The sequence below is a fragment of the Grampus griseus genome (assembly GCF_964374135.1).
Source record: "Grampus griseus genome assembly, chromosome: 20".
Taxonomy (NCBI): domain Eukaryota; kingdom Metazoa; phylum Chordata; class Mammalia; order Artiodactyla; family Delphinidae; genus Grampus; species Grampus griseus.
Genome location: NC_139014.1, coordinates 52,418,636 through 52,439,763, shown reverse-complemented (window position 1 = coordinate 52,439,763; position 21,128 = coordinate 52,418,636). Strand labels below are relative to the sequence as shown.

Sequence of the window (21,128 nt, the reverse complement as noted above, 5' to 3'; positions counted from 1 at the left end):
CTCAACACTTTAAGTACATTGTCCAACTTATTCCTTATAAACTCAGAAGGTTGACGGTACCCTAGTTACACTGATTCTAACACATACACATAAATTGGGATAAATTTACAATCAATGTGACTAAAAAGCATTGAATCATAGTTTAATTGCAATATTTATTTTTTTTAGTGGCACATAAAGTAACTGAGGGTGTTATGGCAATTTAAGCTCAATGAAATATGAATATTTTACAGAAACTGAAATTCACAGAAAGGAAAGAAGTTGCTCAAGGAAACTCATGTAGTAAAGCTAGAATTAAAACTGATAAAATACTGCCTCCCCACACATTGAAAAAGCATATCATTCACCCCTGCCTAACCTAGGTTAGGAATTATTATATGTTAAGATACTATACAGATCTTCATGGAGACAAGAATAGCAACATGAAGGAAAAGTGAGAAAAGATGAGATAATTAATGATAGTGAGGTGCTAACTTTTTCTTTAAGTTTGCTCTCTGACATTTTATATTTGCACTCTGGTCACTTTTGCCCTATTTGGCAAACACAAAAATAGGAGGAGCAAAACAATCTCAAACAATACGTGTACTGTCTGCCGATAAGTCACCTACATTTTCGAGTTTATGGAACCATCCCCATTCACCTCTACATCATTCTACCTCCACTCCTGGGCAGCCACAACCAGCTCTATAACTTTTATTCCCATTTCATTTTCATTATTGATTTCAGGTATGCCCATTATCTTGCACAAAGGGAAGAAGACAGCAAAGATCCTACCCTCGGAGGGAGGACAGGGGAGGTGTCATGGTATATTACACTCTGCCTACAGGGGAAGTTTTAGGTTCAGAAGTATGCCCTTTAGGAAGTGAAAAGAACGGTGCTAAAATGAAAAGAACCGATCGTCTCTACAGTCAATAGTCAGAACCTGGAAAGTTTGCAAGAATGAAAATGAGAAGACTCATAAGCAAAGATAAATGTTAGATTTTGGAGCCCAAGGGAACTGTAATAAATAGAAATGATTTCCTGGAATCTCATTTAACAAATTATTCTTCATTATTGTTATCAGTGGTTAATAGATCTCTACTTCTGATGTATTCTTCTCATTTTTTAATTGTATGAAAAATTATATGACAATAGATATATTTAAAATACATGTAAATTATAAGGCACAATAATAAAATGAATACCTGTGAACAACATTCTACTTAAAAGCTAGAATAGTACCAATACCTTTGCATTTACCTGTGTGCTTATTTCCTATCTCCCATTCTTATCCTTCGCCCAAGATGTGAGTACTATCTTGAATTTTAAAAAAAATATTTATTTATTTATTTATTTTGTGGTACGTGGGCCTCTCACTGTTGTGACCTCTCCCGTTGCGGAGCACAGGCTCCAGACGTGCAGGCTCAGCGGCCATGGCTCACGGGCCCAGCCGCTCCGCGGCATGTGGGATCTTCCCGGACCGGGGCACGAACCCGTGTCCCCTGCATCGGCAGGCAGACTCTCTAACACTGCGCCACCAGCGAAGCCCTTATTTATTTATTTATTTGGCTGCCCCGGGCCTTAGTTGCAGGACGTGGGATCTTCATTGCCCTGTGCGGGATCTTATGTTGCGGCATGCAGGATCTTTAGTTGTGGCATGCGGGATCTAGTTCCCTGATCAGGGATTGAACCCGGGTCCCCTGCATTGGGAGCGCAGAGTCTTAACCACTGGACCACCAGGGAAGTCCCACTATCTTGAATTTTAAGTTTATAATTTTCTTGCTTTCATTTTACTATAAAAAATTTCATACATACAGAAAAGCTGAAACATCTTATAGTGAACATGTGTATCCACCATCTGGATTCTACCAGTAACATTTTTTTATATTTGCGTTATCACTTCTCTATTCACCTTTCTGCCTCACTGATCAATCCATCTTATTCTTCTGTTGCATTTCAAAGTAGTTTACAGTGTACTTGCCCTTAAATGCACATAATTAGAATGCGGTATTACAGTTCTTTCTTTTCTTTTAAGGTAAAATGTATATACAATGAAATAAATGCACAAATCTTAAGTGCACCATTCAATGAGTTTTGACAAATGTATGTATCTGTGTAACTCAAACTTTTACCAAGAAATGCAACATTTCTATCAGCTCAGAAATTTCTCTCATTTAATACCTGGCACAACCTAGAGGCAGCCACTGTTCTTACTTTTCTTCCGCCACAATTTTTTTCCATCAAAAATTAGTATATAGCATATGACTCCATTTAAATGGTTTCCCTGTTCACATAAATAGAATCATATAGTATGTACTCTTTTGTGTGTGGCTTCTTTCACTCAGCATAATGTTTTTGAGATTCACCTATGCTGTTGTATGTAAAAGGAGTTCATTCCTTTTTATTCCTGAGGATTCCATTGTATGAATATACCACAGTTTGTTTATTCATCTCCTATTGATATATATACCCTGGATGTTTGAGTTTTTGCCTATTATGAATAAAACTTTTACATAAGCATTCTTTGCTGTTTTTTTGGTGGACATGTGCTTTTGGTTTTTTGTAGGTCATGGAACACATGCACGTGTAATTTTAGAGAAAATTACCAGGGCTTCCAAAGTGCTTATACCACTTTACATGCTTATCAACAATGTGTGAGAGTTGTAACTGAAGTCTAATTGGAAATTTTTTTCTCCTATAGTTACTGTTCTCTATGTCTTCAGAAACCTTTGCCTACCCTTTAGTCACAAAGATACTCTATAATATTTTCTTATTAAAACCTTTATGGTTTTATGTATAAGGTCTATGATCTATCCTGAATAAATATTTGTATGTGGTGTGAGATGGGGTGGAGGCTCTTTTTTTTCCCCATATCGATTTCAAGTTTTCAAGCACATTTATTGAAAAGACTTTCCTTTCTCCATTTGATAACTTGGCTCCATGTAAAAAATCAAATGACAGTGTAAGTGAGGTCTACTTCTGGGTTCTTTATTCTGTTCCATTGATCTATTTGTCATTCTTTATGCCAGTACTATATCTTTATTACTATAGCTCATAGTAAGTTTTGAAAGAAATATAAATCCTTTAACTTGATTCTTATTTTTCAGGATACCTTTATCTTCTAGTAAGACATTTTATCTTGAAATCTACTTTATCTAATATTAACATAGCTATTCCAGACTTATGCTCACTGATTGCAAGGTATATTTTTCAATCTCTTTATAACTTAAAGAATGTCTTTTATAGACAGAATGTAGTTGGATCTTGCTTTATTTTACCCATTGTGACAATCTTTGCCTTTTAATTGTAGTGGTTAGTCCTTAACATTTAATGTAATTACTGATATAGTTAGTAACATGGTAGAACCAAATCCATTTATTTTCTGTTTGTCCCCTATACCTTTATACCTCTGTTTCTCCTTTTTCTGTCTTATTTTGTATTATTTGAATATTTTTTAGAATTTCATTTTAATTTACATATTGGTTCTTTGCATTATTTTTTATTCCACTATTAAAAAAATTACATGATGTCTATATTGTTAAACAATATATTATTTAGTTTTGATTGTTTGGGGGCTTTAAAAATTGTATTACATTTATGCAGTCTTCCCAATATGTTTATTATTTTTTTATTTTTTGTCACACATACACACTGTATTTTATTTTTACACCAATATGTTTTTTAAAAACTAAATATTATGCTAATAAGATTCATCCACTTATTACCTATAGCTACAGTTCATTCATTTTTTTGCTGGGGTAAAAGACTGCATTATAGGAATATATCAAAGTTTACCCATTCGACTCAGATAGATTGGACTGTTCCTGTTTTTGGTGACATCAACCATGCTGCTATAACTTCCTTGAAATGTCTTTTGGTCTACATGCACAAGGGTGTCAATGGGATATAGGTATACCTAAGGTACCTAGGAGTAGAAATGCAGAGTCACAGAATAACTAAAGGTACAAGTTTACCAGGTAGTGACAAATTATTTCCTAAAGTAGTTGTGCCAATCTATACTCTCACCAGGAAGGAGTGAGAGTTTCAGTTGTGCTAAATCCTAGCCAACACTTAAAATCATCAGATGTTTTCTTTTTCTTTTTTGCCAATCTAGTGTTATATGTATCTCATCATGGTCTTAATTTGCTGTGCCTTGACTACTAGTAAGGTTGAGTACCCTTTTAGATGTTTATGGGCTATTACTAACTTAATATCCTTTCCCTCATACATAAAATGAGCTGACCAAAAAGAGATAATTCAAATTATTTTCAGCTTTTTTGGTAGATTTTTCTACCTATGAGAATTGTGATGAGAAATAAAAAGCAAAAATACCCTTGATGTTTCCTTAGAGGCCACAAACAGCTAAAACCAGTTACATCTATAGAGGTAAACTAACATCTATTTTACACTACTATGGGCCAGGTACTTTATATGTTATTTTATTTAATGTGCACCACAACCCTATGCGGCTTGCTAAAGGTCACAATGCCAATAAATGCCACGTGGAGTCATGATTTGAACTCAGGTCTACATTTCTGCTATAACCAGCTGCTTCTTAACTAAGAATCTGCATTTGGTACCTATACCCCGGGACAGTGGTTAGGAAGGGAACTGCAGAAAAAAGCATAACTTTTCTCATGGCTTATAATAAAGTAATATCCTTTGTCACCTTTCTTCTATGACTTCTACACTTTAAAATAGTGCCAAAGGAGTGGAAATTCCTTTGGCCCACAAAAAAAGCAAGTCAGAGAAGTGTTTCTAACACAAGATACCCACATGACTTTTTTTTCTTTCTTTCTTAGATTAATATTACAATAGTCAGGCCAATGAATGATTTGCTTCCCTTTCATCTTACTTGGAAAAAGAGATTTAGAAAACAAAAACAAAAACAACTCAGTATGTCAAGGCATTATAGGCCTAAGGTAAAGTGGATTTTTTTTTAATGAAGAGTGTTGATTATGCTTATTTCAATGGAATTCACTGCCAAAAACGCAAAGATACAACATTGCTTATTCAGCAAGATTAATTACCAGATAATACAGTTATCTTGAATAGTGGCATTTAAATGGTAGGTAAAGGGAGAATGCTTACCATTCTATTGTAACAAGTGCATACACCAGACCATATATAACCACCTACCTTGTCAAGTAACTTCACATATTGTTAGTTAAAAAAAAAGAAAAAGAAAAAAGGAATGCCAGTAGTCAACATGCTCAGAACATTAGAAATCACAAGGAGAAAAGTGTAGAGATAAACATTAGTTTCTTCTTAGTAAACAGAGTAATTTCTGATGTATAAGGAGAACTAATTAATTAAATGATTAAATATATGTTTGTTGACTTTTTTTAATATTCCAGAGTCCTATTGTTAAGTAGTTTTTATTTAAAGAATATAATTTCTTCTTGATGTTCTTAAGAAAAATTTGACCTATAAACAATATGGTGTGAGATTCTGAATGTGCATTTAATTTTAGGGTATTCAGAAAACACTGACTCAAAAAGACACATGCACCCCAATGTTCATAGCAGCATTATTTACAATAGCCAAGATATGGCAGCAATCTAAGTGTCCATCAACAGATGAATGGATAAAGAAGATGTGGCATGTATATATATATATATATATATATATATATAAAAAATAGAATATTACTCAGCCATAAAAAAGAATGAAATTCTGCCATTTGCAACAACATGGATGAACCTAGAGGGTATTATGCTCAGTGAAATAAGTTAGAGAAAGACAAATATTCTATGTTACCACTTATATATGGAATCTAAAAAATAAAATAAACAAATGTTTGTAACAAAACAGAAACACACTCATAGATATAGGGTACAAACTGGTGGTTACCAGTGGAGGTGGGGGAAGGGGGTGGGTAAGATAGGTGTATGGGATTGAGAGATACAAACTACTATGTATAATAAGTAAAAAGGATATATTATACAGCACAGGGAAATATAGCCATTATTTTGTAATAACTTTAAGTGAAGTATAATCTATAAAAATATTGAATCACTAATGTGGTACACCTGAAACTAATATAATATTGTAAATCAACTATACTTCAATTAAAAAATAAAATACATAATTTTAGGGTACTCGGGAACCATTAAGTATGAATTGAAAAATTAATGTATTCTTATTAGTCTACTTAATACCTGAGCATAAAAGTAGGTAACTAAGTAAAAGATGTTTGGAAAAAACGTAAGCACCCAAGTCATATTTGCTGAGAAGTAGGCTGGAAGTGCTGCCAGCCTTGAAAAACACCAGGCTAGGTAGGTGTTAAGCAATAATTTCCCAAGCTTTATTGTTGCAAGATTCTTTACACTCTCCATACACTCCAATCCAAGTGGACTCATTCATCAGTTTTCAAAAGCAACTATTAACTTCCTTTGTCTGTGCTGTTTCATCATCCTGGAAGGCCCCTCTCCCCTCTCCTATATCCTTCCCTAGCATTCAAAGCTGGTTTCAAAAGCCAGTAGTTCATGGTATTTCTTCTATCACTTTACTGATAGGCTGTCTGCCTCCCTCCAAACCTGACCGTCACTGTGCATGTTTCCTGTGGCACTACCGAGATCTGTTTCTGGGTTACCACTGGGTTCTTGTTTTATGTTCCATTATCAGACTGTAATCTGCCTTATTTTCCCTTTGCATCTCACTCTGCGTTTAGCACAATGCCCTAGGTGCAGATGGAACTCGATAAAGAGTTGAATGAATGCGTGATTAGAGCGGTGAACTAAAACCATGTGAACACTTGGAGCTAATTGGCTGTGCATTCTCAGCTAGTGAGGACTATGCCAGTTATGTTTTCTCCTTAGCCGGTTAAAAGAATAGTTTTTGTTGCTCAGGAGTTAGCCTGTGACAAAGATCTGGAAGTAATACCTTAGGTTTTCCCTTTGGTTAAACAGACAGAATCATTCACTTGCTCTCATTTATGTATTCATTCACTCATTCAACACTAATTGACTACCTATTATGTGTTAGGTACTAGGCACCAGGAATTAAAATTAAGCAAAACTGCCCTTATCCTTGGATAGTTCACATTGTATTAGGGGAGACAGTTCCATAAGCCAAAAAATTATAATGATATGTCATTTGGCTTACAGCAGCGGATATTCAAAATGCTATAGAAACAACAGAGGAGGAAATGACTAACTGTGGGGCTTGGATATGCTTCATATAAGTTAATTTTCAGGCTGGGCTTGAATTAGTGGGTTTGTGTTGGATGGAAAATAGAAGGAAAGGGTATTTCAGGCAGAAACGTTGGCAAAAGGAACAGAAAGAGGAGTAAGAGTCTGGACATTTAGGGAATGGTGAGCAGCTGTGAATTGCTGGAGCAAAGGTACGGGTATTGGGGGTTAAGGCTATCAAGTAATATTGATGTTACGAGTCCATAAAGGTAGGAATATTAAGATAACAGTCCTATGATCACAAAAAGTGGTTGTGGATTATCCATTAACTGGACTTCAGATTATCCATCAGTCACTTCTGCCCCTGGGAGAAAATTAATACTGGGAGGTGTCTGTCAGACAGGATAAAGTAATCTGGTAGTCTTCCTAAGAATGGACGTGAGCTTCGAAATCAGAAAAGTCCTGCTTCTGGCTTTTGGAAGAAGCAAACGTGAAGAACACAGGTTTAGGAGGAAGTGAAGGCACCATTTTGGCACTTGGTTACTGGTAAGAGAAGGCTTAGATTCTCTCCTAGAAACAGACAAAGAAGATGGGGATGGAACCAGCAGTTTGGGTTATCCATTGCTTAATAACAAACTACTAATTTATTATATTTCATGATTTCATGGGTCAGAAATTCAAGCAGTACTTAGCTAGGCAATTCTTCTGCTCCACATGGCATTGCTAAAGGTCAGTCAGTGCTACTCAGTGGTATTTAGCTAGAAGGTGGGCCAGTAGTCAGGGTCCAGGCAGCTTTACTCACATGTCTGACATCTCAGCCTGGAAAACTGGAAAGCGGGGCTCGAGTGGAAAGTCAACTAGAACATCTATGGATTGGGCCTTCTCAAAGTCCATTGTGGCCTCAGGGTTGGTCTTTTCGCATGGAGGCTTAGAACTCCAAAAGGCTAGGCTCAGAGCTGGCACAGTGTCACTTCTGCCATGCTCTGCTGGTGCATTAAAGAAGTCTAGCCCAGGTTCAAGGGGAGGGGAATTAGACACTATCTCTCAGTGGGAGAAATAGCAAAGAATCTGCAGCCATCTTTAATCAACTCTACCAATTCTGGTGACCAGCTAGTAAGTATGTAGGCAAGAGAGTTAATGAAGTAGAACTTCTAAAGACTAGGGCCATAGAGATATCCAGGAGAGTAAAGAATAAAGAAGATGATTCTTATGTCAGTACAAGATGCACTGAAGGCCACAGGGATACTTTTATAGGCTGGTGTCTATAACGAAGTGTCCTCCCATTTGGAAGGCTGAAGATCAGAAAGGACCTGCAAGTGTGGTCACACACACACTCTACTGTCCAGGACCAGAATGAATAACCTGGGCACTCACATCTGAGAAGCTGGTCTGTAAGAAGGTCAGACACCATCAAATCAGCAGTCCCAATATAATTTGACTTTGTTTCAAAGTCTAGCTTAAATCGAGGTGAATAGTACTTGCTGGTATTAGGAACCAAAACAGAGAGTCAATCTAGTCATATTTTAGAGAGATGTAACATGCATTAAAGTAAAATATGGAAGCCAGAATACAGTGCAATACTTATTACTGACATCAAAGCCACACCATGCTCTCACGACAGGGTTTAAGAAGCCCTAAATAAACTTTCTTGCCCATGATTTCAAGCAGTAGAAAACTTCTGTGAGACACCTACTATTTCTCAAGTGTTTCCTTTGAATTCCTTTCAAATACAAATATGTATGAAACACAGTTGGAATGGTTAATGAGGTACTTCCTCAGTGATGAGAAAAACAGCTTGATTAGAATGTGACTTCAATAACTCTGAAGAACACCAAGTCTTTGGTCAACAGCTAGTTTAAGACGTATCACAGTCCAGTCACTGCCCACTAGAAAACCCGAGCTCTGGGTGTAGAGCTGTTATTGGATGCCTTTTGTTTACAATCCTTATTCCACTTAAACATTTTATTTAAGATATGTGACTTAACCCACCCACTTGCCATAATTAGAGAGTTGCTAGACTGTCTTTTCTACCACAGAGATCCAACTCCTTGAGGCTACTTGGTTTTAAAAAGCAACTAGTCTGAATCTGTCACATCTGACAAGCATGCAATATGGAAACTTCATAGGTCACTGGTTCTTAACTCTGGCTCCATTCAAACCCTTTTTAATAACAAAAATCTCCAGGCCTCATGCCTCCAGGCTTTTATTCTTTAGCTCTGAGGTGAAGCCAGTGGTGTGCTAGAGCCAATTGCTAGATTTTTAGGGATCTTATGAGACTCACATTGGTAGCTTGAAATTAGCCATGCTAGGAGTATTTACCAGGGAAGTCAGCAAATGCTACAAAGCAGCCCTTACCCAGAAAACAGGTTTTTGAACATTTACCAGCACACCATGAGGTGTGGGGCCCAAGGATCTGCACATTTTAAAAGCTCCTGATCTGACAGTTTAGATTGAAAACATGTCTTTAAGGTCTGGAAAAACATCAAAAAGCTCAGAGTACACAGAGCTACTCCTCCTCCAGATAACTGTGCTAGGTGCCAGGGAGATCAGTGACGATGGGAACTCAGCTCTCCAGAAAGATCTTACATCTCCCTTCCTAGACAGTAAGCTCTGTAAGAGCAGGACTATGTTTGCATAGTGGCAGTCATACAGAAGATGCTCCGTAGGTATTAGATTAATTAATAAGTATTGACCAAGGTATGGTAACCAGTAAGTGGCAAAATTGGGAATACACTTTAGGTTAACTCAGTATATCATGTGCCTCATCTCCATTCAATTATTGGTCATATCCTTGGTTTGTCAATCCAAAATGAGTGCTTAAACATGGAGTAGAGAGCAAGCAGCATCCGTCATAAGATAATAAGACTCTGCCTGTGTGCCACTCCATAATTTAAAGTCTTTTCATGACTATTATCTCATTTGAGCCAACCTAGGATAAATGCAGCACAGGTATGATTAATACTTATTTTTCAGCTGAAGAAACTGCCTCATGAAAGTGAGATAATTTGCTCAAAGTAACCTAAGAGTAAGGAGCAGTCAGGATTCTGTCTGGGAAGGGTGAATATACCTTCTACTGGAACAAACTGCTCCTCTTGCTTAAAGGAATACTCCAGGTACACCAATAGGGGCCTAAGACCTTGTCTTTATCTCCCTGTCCAGATTCTGTTTCCTTCTATTAAAGTGAAATTCCACATCCCACTCTCTGAAGACCTCACACTTGGTCCATTTCCTTCATTGTAGCCTGAGGCCTCAATAAGGACATATGGTCTTATGTTCAGCCAGGACATGGTGGTACAACTGTACTAATTGTTTACACACTGAAATACCGAATGGTAAAGAGTGGTTGCCTAGAGCCCCTCTGAATGTTTCACGATCCAGCAACAATCAGGTTAATGCCTGGTAGAGTAGAGGACCTCCAGGTCTTACTCCTGCCTATTCTGATTGGTTGATAGCTGTGCCATATTGCTAAATATTCTGAATATCACCTCTACCCATGGCAACATCTTTACTGTTCTCTAACCTTTGGTTTAAAATTCTTGACTCTGATCTTAGCTTCACCTTGGAGATAGTGCCTCTATAATCTGTTCTCTTGTTTGTGTGTCCTGCTAGCTACACCCCACTTGCTTAGCTTGGCTTCTGGTTTTATTACTGGTCCTCTGATATACATGATTAGCATTCCTCCACAAGGAATTTAAACTATAAAAAGCATTGATAACACCTGGGGGAGGCTAAGTAAAATCCACGTATGAAGAGTCTTTTAATATTAAATCTTTGAATTGGTTATGGATATAAAGAATTAGACTATGATCAACCAAAGTTTAAGTTGAAACATTATTCAGAAATAAGGTCAAAGAACACATGCAGAAGGGTAAAGAAGCAACACTGATTACTTACCAAATATTACTAAACTAACAGCATGATTATTTTCAAATTTCCAGTCATTTTCAAACTAAGGAGTTGATAAATACCGTCACTGGTTCTGACCAAAAAGAAAATAGAATATTTAAAACAGATGTACTGCTGTCAGTTTTGATTAGGGGGAAATGCATTGCTATTTTGTTAATATTTATATTTAAATCTAGACAATTAGCTTTTCAGCCATAAACAGGGGAAAAGATAGAGGCAGGATGCTCAATATCTTTGAATGGCAAATAAATAATCAACATATTCATTTAGAGCTGCTAGAGTCCACCAGAGACAAAAAGAAATACAAGACAGTACTATGCTCAAGGAGCTTATCTGCCTGAAGAGATAAGGCTGTTATATTTGAAAAGTTGATCCAACAAATACAGTGTACATTTATGGCACAGGAAGTATATTGCATAGGAGTTCAGAAGTGAGAACACTGTGGGTACAGTGTTCACAGGAACAAGAGAGCTTTGAATCCAGTCTTGAAGGAAGAGGAAGATCTGAAGAGGCACAGAGGCTGACAGAGCATTTGAGACATGAACAAAAAGGAAAGGACAGTGGGAATATGTCTGACACACTGGGGTGGTGGTGAACTGACCAGTTGAGTTGAAACCCAGGGCTTGCCTTGAGGTAAGCTGCAAAGATAAGTTGCAGAAGGCAGGGGTCTAGACCTGATCCTAGGGGGAAGCCAGGGAGGGGATTTATCAGCATCTTAGAAAGTAGAATAAAATTATAAATATGTTGCTTTTGTGGTAATAAAAAATTCTAAGGAAACAGAGGCTAAAATTGGAAAGCCAATTGAGAAAACTTAGGTATTTTTCCTAAAGCCGGGAGACACTGGTTAATTTAACCACATATCTCCACTAGAGGGCAGACAATTCAAAGGTTACACTGTGATGGAACTGGAGAAACAGTGCATCCACAGAAAACTAACACTAAGAGTAAACACCATACATTGTTGCTTAAAGACCATTTTCAGTGCCTTCAACCCTGGAAAGAGCCTTTAGCTAGCAGATAAATCTTTCACAGGTTAGCTTTATGTGGTATAAAATGTGTCTTAATTGCAAAATGGACTGGTGGAAAAGTTATACTTTGGGAATCTGGCTTGGCTGACAGACACATGTGCTTATACATGACAAGCATACCTTGGAATGCCAACAGTAGCACTCATCACTGGCTAATTTACCTCAATCTTCCCCACCCATCTCAGGCACATCCTAACCACCACTCAAGACACAGCCTAACAATGTGTATACCACCTGGGCCATGATTTCAATCTGGGTTCTCCTTTTGGTCAACTGGGGAGATGCTTGGTCCTAAGGGCTCATAACCCTTTAAAGTCAGAGTAAGGTGAGGCCACCAGACAGAGGTCCTTCTATGTGCATTTGTCTTAGTAGGCTGAGGAGCTGTCATATAGGGGTGTTGGCGGGAGTCCCTCAGGTCTCACTAACTGGGACACAGCGTCAATATTAACATCTAAATAAAAGGACTGAGAATTCCATCACACATTCAGATGCTAAAATAGATCTGCAAAGTACTATAAACACTTTTTCTGTTTTTTTCTCTTACAAAATGTCTCTCGTTAAAGGTGCAAGGGCAATTTTCGATTTAGTAGGTTGACTTTCTGCCATTAGCTGGAAGTAGTTTTGACCAATGCTGACCAGTGCTCATATCACAAGAATTTTCTTTTCCCCTGGAAAATGACAACATTTAATTTCAGATATCAGGTACTTCAACTGCAGGTGAATTTTGCTATTCTAAAATTCTTACAGTTATTTCCAACAAGCTAGGCCACCTTATCTCTTAGACTTTGCCATATTCTTCTCTCTGCCTGGTACACTTCATTCCCGTCTTTGCTTGCCTACTTCTTCTCATCCTTCAGATTGTAGCTTAGGTGTCCCCTTCTCCAGAGGCTTTCCCTGATGCCTCTACACTGAGGCATATTTCGAGAGTATCAATTTTTTGTGTGTGTGTTACGCGGGCCTCTCACTGTTGTGGCCTCTCCCGCTGCGGAGCACAGGCTCCGGACACGCAGGCTCAGCAGCCATGGCTCACGGGCCCAGCCGCTCCGCAGCATGTGTGATCTTCCTGGACTAGGGCACGAACCCGTGTCCCCTGCATCAGCAGGCGGACTCTCAACCACTGCGCCACCAGGGAAGCCCCCGAGAGTATCAATTTTACTTGATGCGAAGTAATATTTTTATAGTAACAGAGATACAGATACATAAAAATGTGCATGAAATTTAAAGTAAATCATAAGAACTCAAATACATTTCAGCCTTGTAATAAGCTCCTTTAAACTTTATATATCCACACTGCCAGGGGTTCCGCATCCACACTGTTCTGCTGTTAGAGCAATTTCTCGTGGAAAGGTTTGAGGAGCACTGCAGAGGACTGCTGTATGTAACTCTGAAGTTAAGCTTGTGCCTAATATTGAAAAATTAAGATAGAAGTTAAATTTGGGGGGGGTATGGTAGTTAATAAATACGAAGAGAAGATCAGGTGCTTATGACTCCTTGGACTAATCCCTAAGACTACAGGCATGTCATTAACTTTATCTGGCTTCCATAAACAAAAGACAAAAAAACAGAAGTTCAGAAAAAGCTGATTCAGCACTTAAACCAACAAACAAACGCAAAGCCTCCAAACTTACTTGAAGTGAAACATAGGTATTGAAAAGAAGGAAAAAATATGAAGTTATAAATCAGAGTACGATCTAATTCCTAATATAGGTTAGGCCTAGCTAGTGATCCTTGCTAACACACTGAACATAATAAAGAAACCAATTATTAGGTCTTCCACAGTTAAAACACTCCTTGCTTTTCTTTATTAATGGAAATAAATGACAGAGAAAAAAGTAATTGGCAACTTAATGCAGGAAGATTTTAATTACACTCACAGTCACCATTAACCTTGACAACCCACCAACTAACATGTAACAAGACAGCATCTCCCCCACTAATATTAGTCTAACTAAAACTTCATGAATACCTTCATAAGAAAGGTAAAATCTTATGAGAAGCATGCAATCATCTGAATTTCCCTCCAACGGTTGAAAATCAGCATCATGTGTTGTCAATATATAGACTAACCCACCTCAGAAGCTTCTCAGTTACTCCCTCTTTTAAGTATTATTTTTCTTTAACTACGTCCACATGTCTCGTTTTCTCCTGTAACCTCACTTTTACTTCCCCAAGGCTCCTTCCTATCTACTATTCCCTTCCATTTTGCACAAACCTCAAGTTCTCTCGTTGGTCTTCTTTTTACTTTTATATCTTGAGATAACTTAAGAAAATATTTATGCTCTAAACTTTGGGAAAATACTGATGCATTTCCCCCTGCCACCCTCTCACCAATTAACAGTCTAAGACAGAAGAAACTGTTACAACCAACTTTTCAATGCAATACTTTTCTTCTGCCATCCTCAGGGAGATCAGAATACAACTCACCAGTGATGCTTAAGGTCATTAGAATCTGACAAGTAACTACAGGAAGCCTATAATGATATAGTCAGATTATTTTGCTAATTATTCTATGTTATCTATTAGTAATGTACTCTTTGATCTAGATTTTCCCCCCAAAACTGAACAGAACTAGGGAAGGGAGAAAAAAAGGTAAACATAAAAGGCAAGATGAGTATACAGTAACTGACAGGAAGCCCTCTCCCCTATTTATAGATTCTAACATAAATAAGCTTAACTATGAAAGCATCTATCCTCATTTTCATTGGTTAAATATTTCTTCTTGAGAAACTAGTATAGACCCGATAGGAAGTTGGCTGAATGTGTAAATTCAAAGAATCAATAAAAGGCACCAATAATTGCATAAAAATGCAATTCCTGTAAGCAAAGGTTAAGTATAAAAAGGCATTCCACAGATAATATCCTGGTCAGTAAATACCTCTGAGCACCTACCAGGAAATATTTATTACTTGCCTAATTTCCTAGAACCATAACTTTCCTGATAAACAATGTCTTGAACACCCCATGAAAAGAATAACCAAGGCTACTAAGTGTTGGTAAAACGAAACATTACACACTGCTATTTCATATAACTTGAACAGAGTCAACTGAAACTACAGAATAAAATAGTAGCTATAAAGTGTGCCGTAGATTAAAAAAAAAAAAACCTCTCAACCTAATAAAGTGAATTGAGATGGCAAACAAAATGCTTTCATGTCATGTTTTCACTTCGATAAAGGAAGCAATCAAACCATCACATAAGCATAACTAAAACTGCAACTACCAATAGCTGGGAGATAAAATAGTACCACCGGTATTTACCACACATACACACTGACAGCATGCCCCAGGTCCCAGAAATTATGCTGTCTGCAGTAAAAATCCTAACTCCCTTCTAGAAGTTATTCCTCAAAGCTTCCTTTCGTTCCTCATCACTGGTTTACTGAATAAAACAAATTTAAATAAAACATTTCTACTGATTGTCTGATATAAGGCTGCCCTGGAGACTACCTCAACCAGAGGCCATTAATGTAGACTTTAGATTTCAAATTATAAGGAAGCCTATTGGAAAACTAGTAAATAAACAAATAAATAAATAAAAATTAAAATTAAAAAAGGTTTTAATTCTTATGAAATTCAGTTTAGATTAAACTCAGCCCCTTGCCACCTCTCTCTTCCCAGGGGTCCTTGGATTGTGCAGCAATTTTTGCCTTTGTTACTTAGGGGAACCATCAACCATGAGAACTCTGGCACTTTCGCTTTTCTTCTGTACCACCTACAAGCATCTGAAAGAGTCCATTCAGAATTCCAAACCATTTCAAATTATTCTTAGCACCATGTCCCACGGAAATGCCTCAGTCAAAAACATATTACGCTTTGACTCTCTTTCATCAAAGACTTGGTTCCTGCTTCTTAGGAGGAAAAATCATGAAAAATCCTAAAGTCTCTGATCTTCCTCAACTGGGTATGAGCTCTCCTTTCCTAAAAGTCCTGTTCTTTCTTCTCGTATTTCTCTTCTTCCTTGAATTATAATTACATGTAATCACATCTTATCCTGATTAAGAGTAAAGCACCTAATAGATACTCTATAAATATTTATTGGATGAGTGAGTCATTGGAAAAAATAAATTATAAAAAAAATGTTTCTAGGTAAGGAAAGGAAAAATGAGTAAACTGGACTTCAAAATAATGAAAAACCATGGAGGGGGAAAATTGTGATCCACTATATAGAAAAAAAGAATTGGAAAAACAAAAACTAACCAGTCAACCAAGCCAATAATAACCAAAAGGATATCTAAATGTGTTATACCTAATAAGCCTTGGAATTCATGATCATAAGAGACTGGAAACAAGAGCTAAATAATAACCTGGGTCAAATTTGTAGCTAAGGGCAAAGGCCACACTTAATATAATCACAGAACCAGAATCACCGAGGCCCTCTTAAAAAATGCTGCTACCTCCCTGTATACTAGCCTAATCGTTCAGCATCTCCAGTGATATGTGACCTACCAGCTCAGTCACCTGAGACTGGCAACTAGTTAACATAAAGTGCTGCACTTCCTCAATCTCATTAAATTCAGCAAATTTTAAGTCGTGTATATTTCTAGATATGAAAAGCTTTTGTTAAAATGATGTCATATAATCATTGAAGAAAAACTTCATATGAGCCAGGTACTCTTACTTTCCTCTCTACTGATCCTGGTTTCTTCCAATCCTCATTCCCATAAAAGCACATTTTAATGTACAATGCATAGCTCTTGGCTTTGCGAAAATCAACCTGGCTCTAATTCTGCCTGACGATCACAGTGGGATCTAGGTTGGCCATACTTACCACTAATAAAATGGGCTAATCTTGAATAGCTAATCACATTTGCAAAGTGATTGAAATCATATTGTGCTGTTATGTTGGTATTAATGGTGAGCTGAAATTTCTGCTTACAGAATCAAGAGTTTGGGACATGAGTAAGCTTGATCTCTTTCTCTCAAAGGACTATTTTTATCAGGCTTCCTCTGAAACTTTTAAAAAGTGCCATAGAATCATTGTGAAAAAATTAAATACTTTAGTTCTACTCCACTGAAAACTAAAATGAAAAATATTTTCTATACAGATGAAACGCAGATTATAATTAATAAAATTTATGCATATAAAAAATAAGCTGACTTGTTGGGAAGGTGAAGTTGCTTTCATCAAACATACAGGTCTTTAAGACATTTCGTGGGATATATTAAAATAAGCAACAGTTTCATATTTTAAAAAGGGGCATTAGGAATGTTAACTTCATGACATTTTCATTAAAAAATGAAAAGAGGTGCATTTTGAACACATATGATTACAAAATCACAGTAGAGTTTCCAGAGCAGTCTAAGCAGGTACTTTCCTCACTCTACTAAGAATCTGACACCTTGCATTGGGCCAATGACTATATATGCCTTCCTCGCATTCCTCAGGCTCTACCACCCCCATACTGGGCCGCCCCTCTGGCTTCCCACAGTGACTCCCTGCTTACCATACACACAGGCTCAAACAACCGGCTCCAGGGCACCTCCCTCATGTTGATGCCCCCTCACCTCGCTTGGGCTCCAATATCCCACCCATACTGGGCCTCAGTGCCCACCTGAAGATACCTACCATGCTTAGTCCTATCTAATGGCTTTTGGATTGAGTTGTTAGAGAAGAAGAAGGGTGTTTTATCTTTCAGTGCTTCGGTTATAAATACAAATAAAGACAACCACATTTATCTAACACATATTTATTCAACTTCAACTATATACATACGAGGCACTATAATAGGTCCAGTGGGACTATGTAGCCCTCCAAGAGCTTCTCTTCTCTCTGAGGAGCCCACAATATCTCTACTTATTACTCAGGATGTTTTCCAATCTCAAGTAATAAAAAAAAAAAAATCCATCAAAAAGTGGCTTAAGAGACTTCCCTGGTGGCACAGTGGTTAAGAATCCTCCTGCCAATGGAGGGGACATGGGTTCGAGCTCTGGTCCGGGAAGATCCCGCATGCCGTGGAGCAACAAAGCCCATGCGCCACAACTACTGAGCTCGCGTGCCACAACTACTGAAGCCTGCACACCTAGAGCCCGTGCTCGGCAACAAGAGAAGCCACCGCAAAATGAGAAGCCCGTGCACCACAACGAAGAGTAGCCCCCGCTCTCCGCAGCTAGAGAAAGCCCTCGCACAGCAACAAAGACCCAATGCAGCCAAAAAAAAGAAAAAAAAAAAAGGCTTAAACAATACAGAAAAGTATCATCTTGATTAATTCAGTAGTTGAACTTTATCAAGAATGAAATTTTCCTTATCTTTCTGCTCTGCCATCCTGATTGTTTCAGCACCGCTCTTAGGCTAATATGGTCCCAAGATTACTGCCACATTCAAGGTCCATCACATATATACCCAACATCAGTCAGCTGAAGAAAACAGCTCTTCCCCTGTGTCTCTTAAGTACAAGGAAAACTGTCCCAGTAGTTTCCTCCTCAACCTCCTCCCACATTTTCTCTCATCTGAACTGGATACATGCTCATTCTTAAGCCAACCTCCAGCAGGGGGATGGTACCCTCTGATTGGCTGTTACACGAAACAACAAATAACCTTTATTTTTCTATTTAAGCCAGTTTCTGTTACTCTCAACCAAGATTCCTGACAAATATATTATGAACCACATTTTCCCATGTGCACCAAGGAGAGGTAAGAGAAGAAAAAAATTTTATTTCCATTTTATTTGTTTCCAATTTTTTATTTCCACCTTACAGGTAGAAAAATTAAAGCACCGACAGGTTAAAATTACAGATCACTATTGTGCTTTGCCCATGAGAATATGTTGCCCCTCATGTAAGCTGGAAAGTCCAGCACAGATGTTGAAGATACAATAATTTACACACACAAATTATATATATATATATTTTTTTTTTTTTTTCTTTTTTTTTTTTGCGGTACGCGGGCCTCTCACTGTTGTGGCCTCTCCCGTTGCGGAGCACAGGCTCTGGATGCGCAGGCTCAGTGGCCATGGCTCACGGGCCCAGCTGCTCCGCGGCATGTGGGATCTTCCCGGACCGGGGCACGAATCCGTGTCCCCTGCATCGGCAGGCGGACTCTCAACCACTGCGCCACCAGGGAAGCCCCACAAATATATTTTTAAAGCAAAATGCTCCCTAAAATTTCAGTGAAAAAAATTTTATATATCTGCCTTTGAAGTCCAGGACAGTGGAGGGAGGAGAAGACAGGATGTTTTGAACAAATGCCATCACCTCAAAGAGACACGGTTGAAGAGGGTGTTCAGGTCCACAGAGCTCATTGCTGCCTGTATCACACACTCACTTCGCAGAGTGCAGGCACCTTCCTTATGGTTATCTGCCAAAGGCTCTGTTAATTTCAACACTTCCATACTGATACTACATGGCTGCAAATCAGGCTTTTGTTCAATCTGTCCTTAAACCATTTACTCCTACCTGTCTGGTTTCTTTATTTTCAGATAGCAAGGCCTGGTTACGGAGATGCTATCCTTGTCCTGGCCACATAAGAGAAATTCTCATGGGTAAGGCTAGAGTGTTTACATAGTGTCTGAGTTTTAAACACCCGTCATTATAGACTTTGTCCTGCCACATAATATGAAACAAGGCAACTATAATTTGGTCAGAGGTCACAGCCCTAAAAGCAGATTTAATTCCTGTATGGTAAACCAAGAAACACTGCTGTTTACTTCTAGTCTTGCAGCTTAATACTTAACTGCAGTAACTATGCATACTAAATATTTTAATAATCTCATTCTGCAGATATTAGTATTTCTAGATGTCATATTAAAAGATTTTTTCACTTGATTTAGAAAATTTTAATATATAAAAATATATTCCAAACAAGTATCACTTAGGTGGGCTACAATAACCTACAGCATTAAAATCTTAGTGGCTTAAAATAATAAGTTTCTCATTTATGCTATATGTCTGTCTTAGGTTGCTGGAGATTCTGCTCCATGTTACCCTCTCTCATCTGGAACATGACTAGTCACTATGGCAGGGAGAACTGAATATAGTGAGTCATGCATCAGCCCTTCAGACTTAAAGGCATCCATCCATCTGGAAGAGACAAAAGTCACATATTTCATTTGCCAAAGCAGTCACATGATCATGCCCCACTCCCAAGGAATTATAATCCTACCATTATCTGGAATAAGGAGGACCAGAAATATTGGCAAACACAAATGACTACTACAATAATAGATAAGGATACCGTATTATACAAGAAGCAATGTGAGTTAAGAAAAACAAAAAAGGTAGTGGTTCATGTAACTGGTAAATCCAAGAGGGATTAAAAAAATGCAATGATGTTATTAGGTCTCTACTTTCTCCTCTCTCTTTGGACTCTGCTTGCTTCCCATTCTTAGGCAGACTATCTCAATGTGGTAGTTAGATGACCACCAACCACACCAAGCATATATCATCCTCTTAATCAGACAGTCCAGAAAAAGAACTTAAACTTTTTACTCCCAGCGTCCATATCTCTCTCAACATGACCCTGACTGGTCCAGCTTGGGTCATGTGCTACCCTGGATCAATCATGGTATCCAAGGAAAAGGGATACTTTGACCAGCCTGACATGGGTCTATGGGCATATGACCAATCCCAGTGGTAGAAAAGCAGGGCCAAGTGATTGTCAGCCCCACCAGAATCACATGGAATAGAGCAGATAAGCTCCCAAAATGAAAGCAGACCATACCAAAAATGTAGCAGCTATCTACCCAGAGAACTCTGTTATTTCATTTCCTACCTCATTCCCCTCAACTCTGATGACATGTGTGAGATTAAATTCTACAAACATAAACTCATGTGTTCTTGGCTCACATTGTACAAATTGTTGGTGATGTTAAGCCAGATCAGCTGTAAAACACATTAGGGAACATATATAGGTAAATCCTGGGACAAAATTCCTTTATTTTGCATAAAGTTCCTCCAAGTACAAACCCAAGCAATTAACAAGGAAATTCATCTTACAGAACCAATGCAAGGGATGACTATTGAGAAACCCAAATGAATGATAACATGACAACACGATTACTAGGCTTACAAGTAAGAGGGTCAAAGAGTGACTTCCCAAGGTCAGAGACAACACGTAGTCATGCTAGATTTGAACCTAGCACTTCCC

The 21,128-nt window shown here is 38.0% G+C and overlaps 1 protein-coding gene across 1 annotated transcript in view; it reads right to left on the bottom strand.

Moving 5' to 3' along the window:
- The window catches only part of SSH2 (slingshot protein phosphatase 2), a 244,633-nt gene that overhangs the window by 145,158 nt on the left and 78,347 nt on the right, over positions 1 to 21,128 (bottom strand). The window lies entirely within an intron of this gene.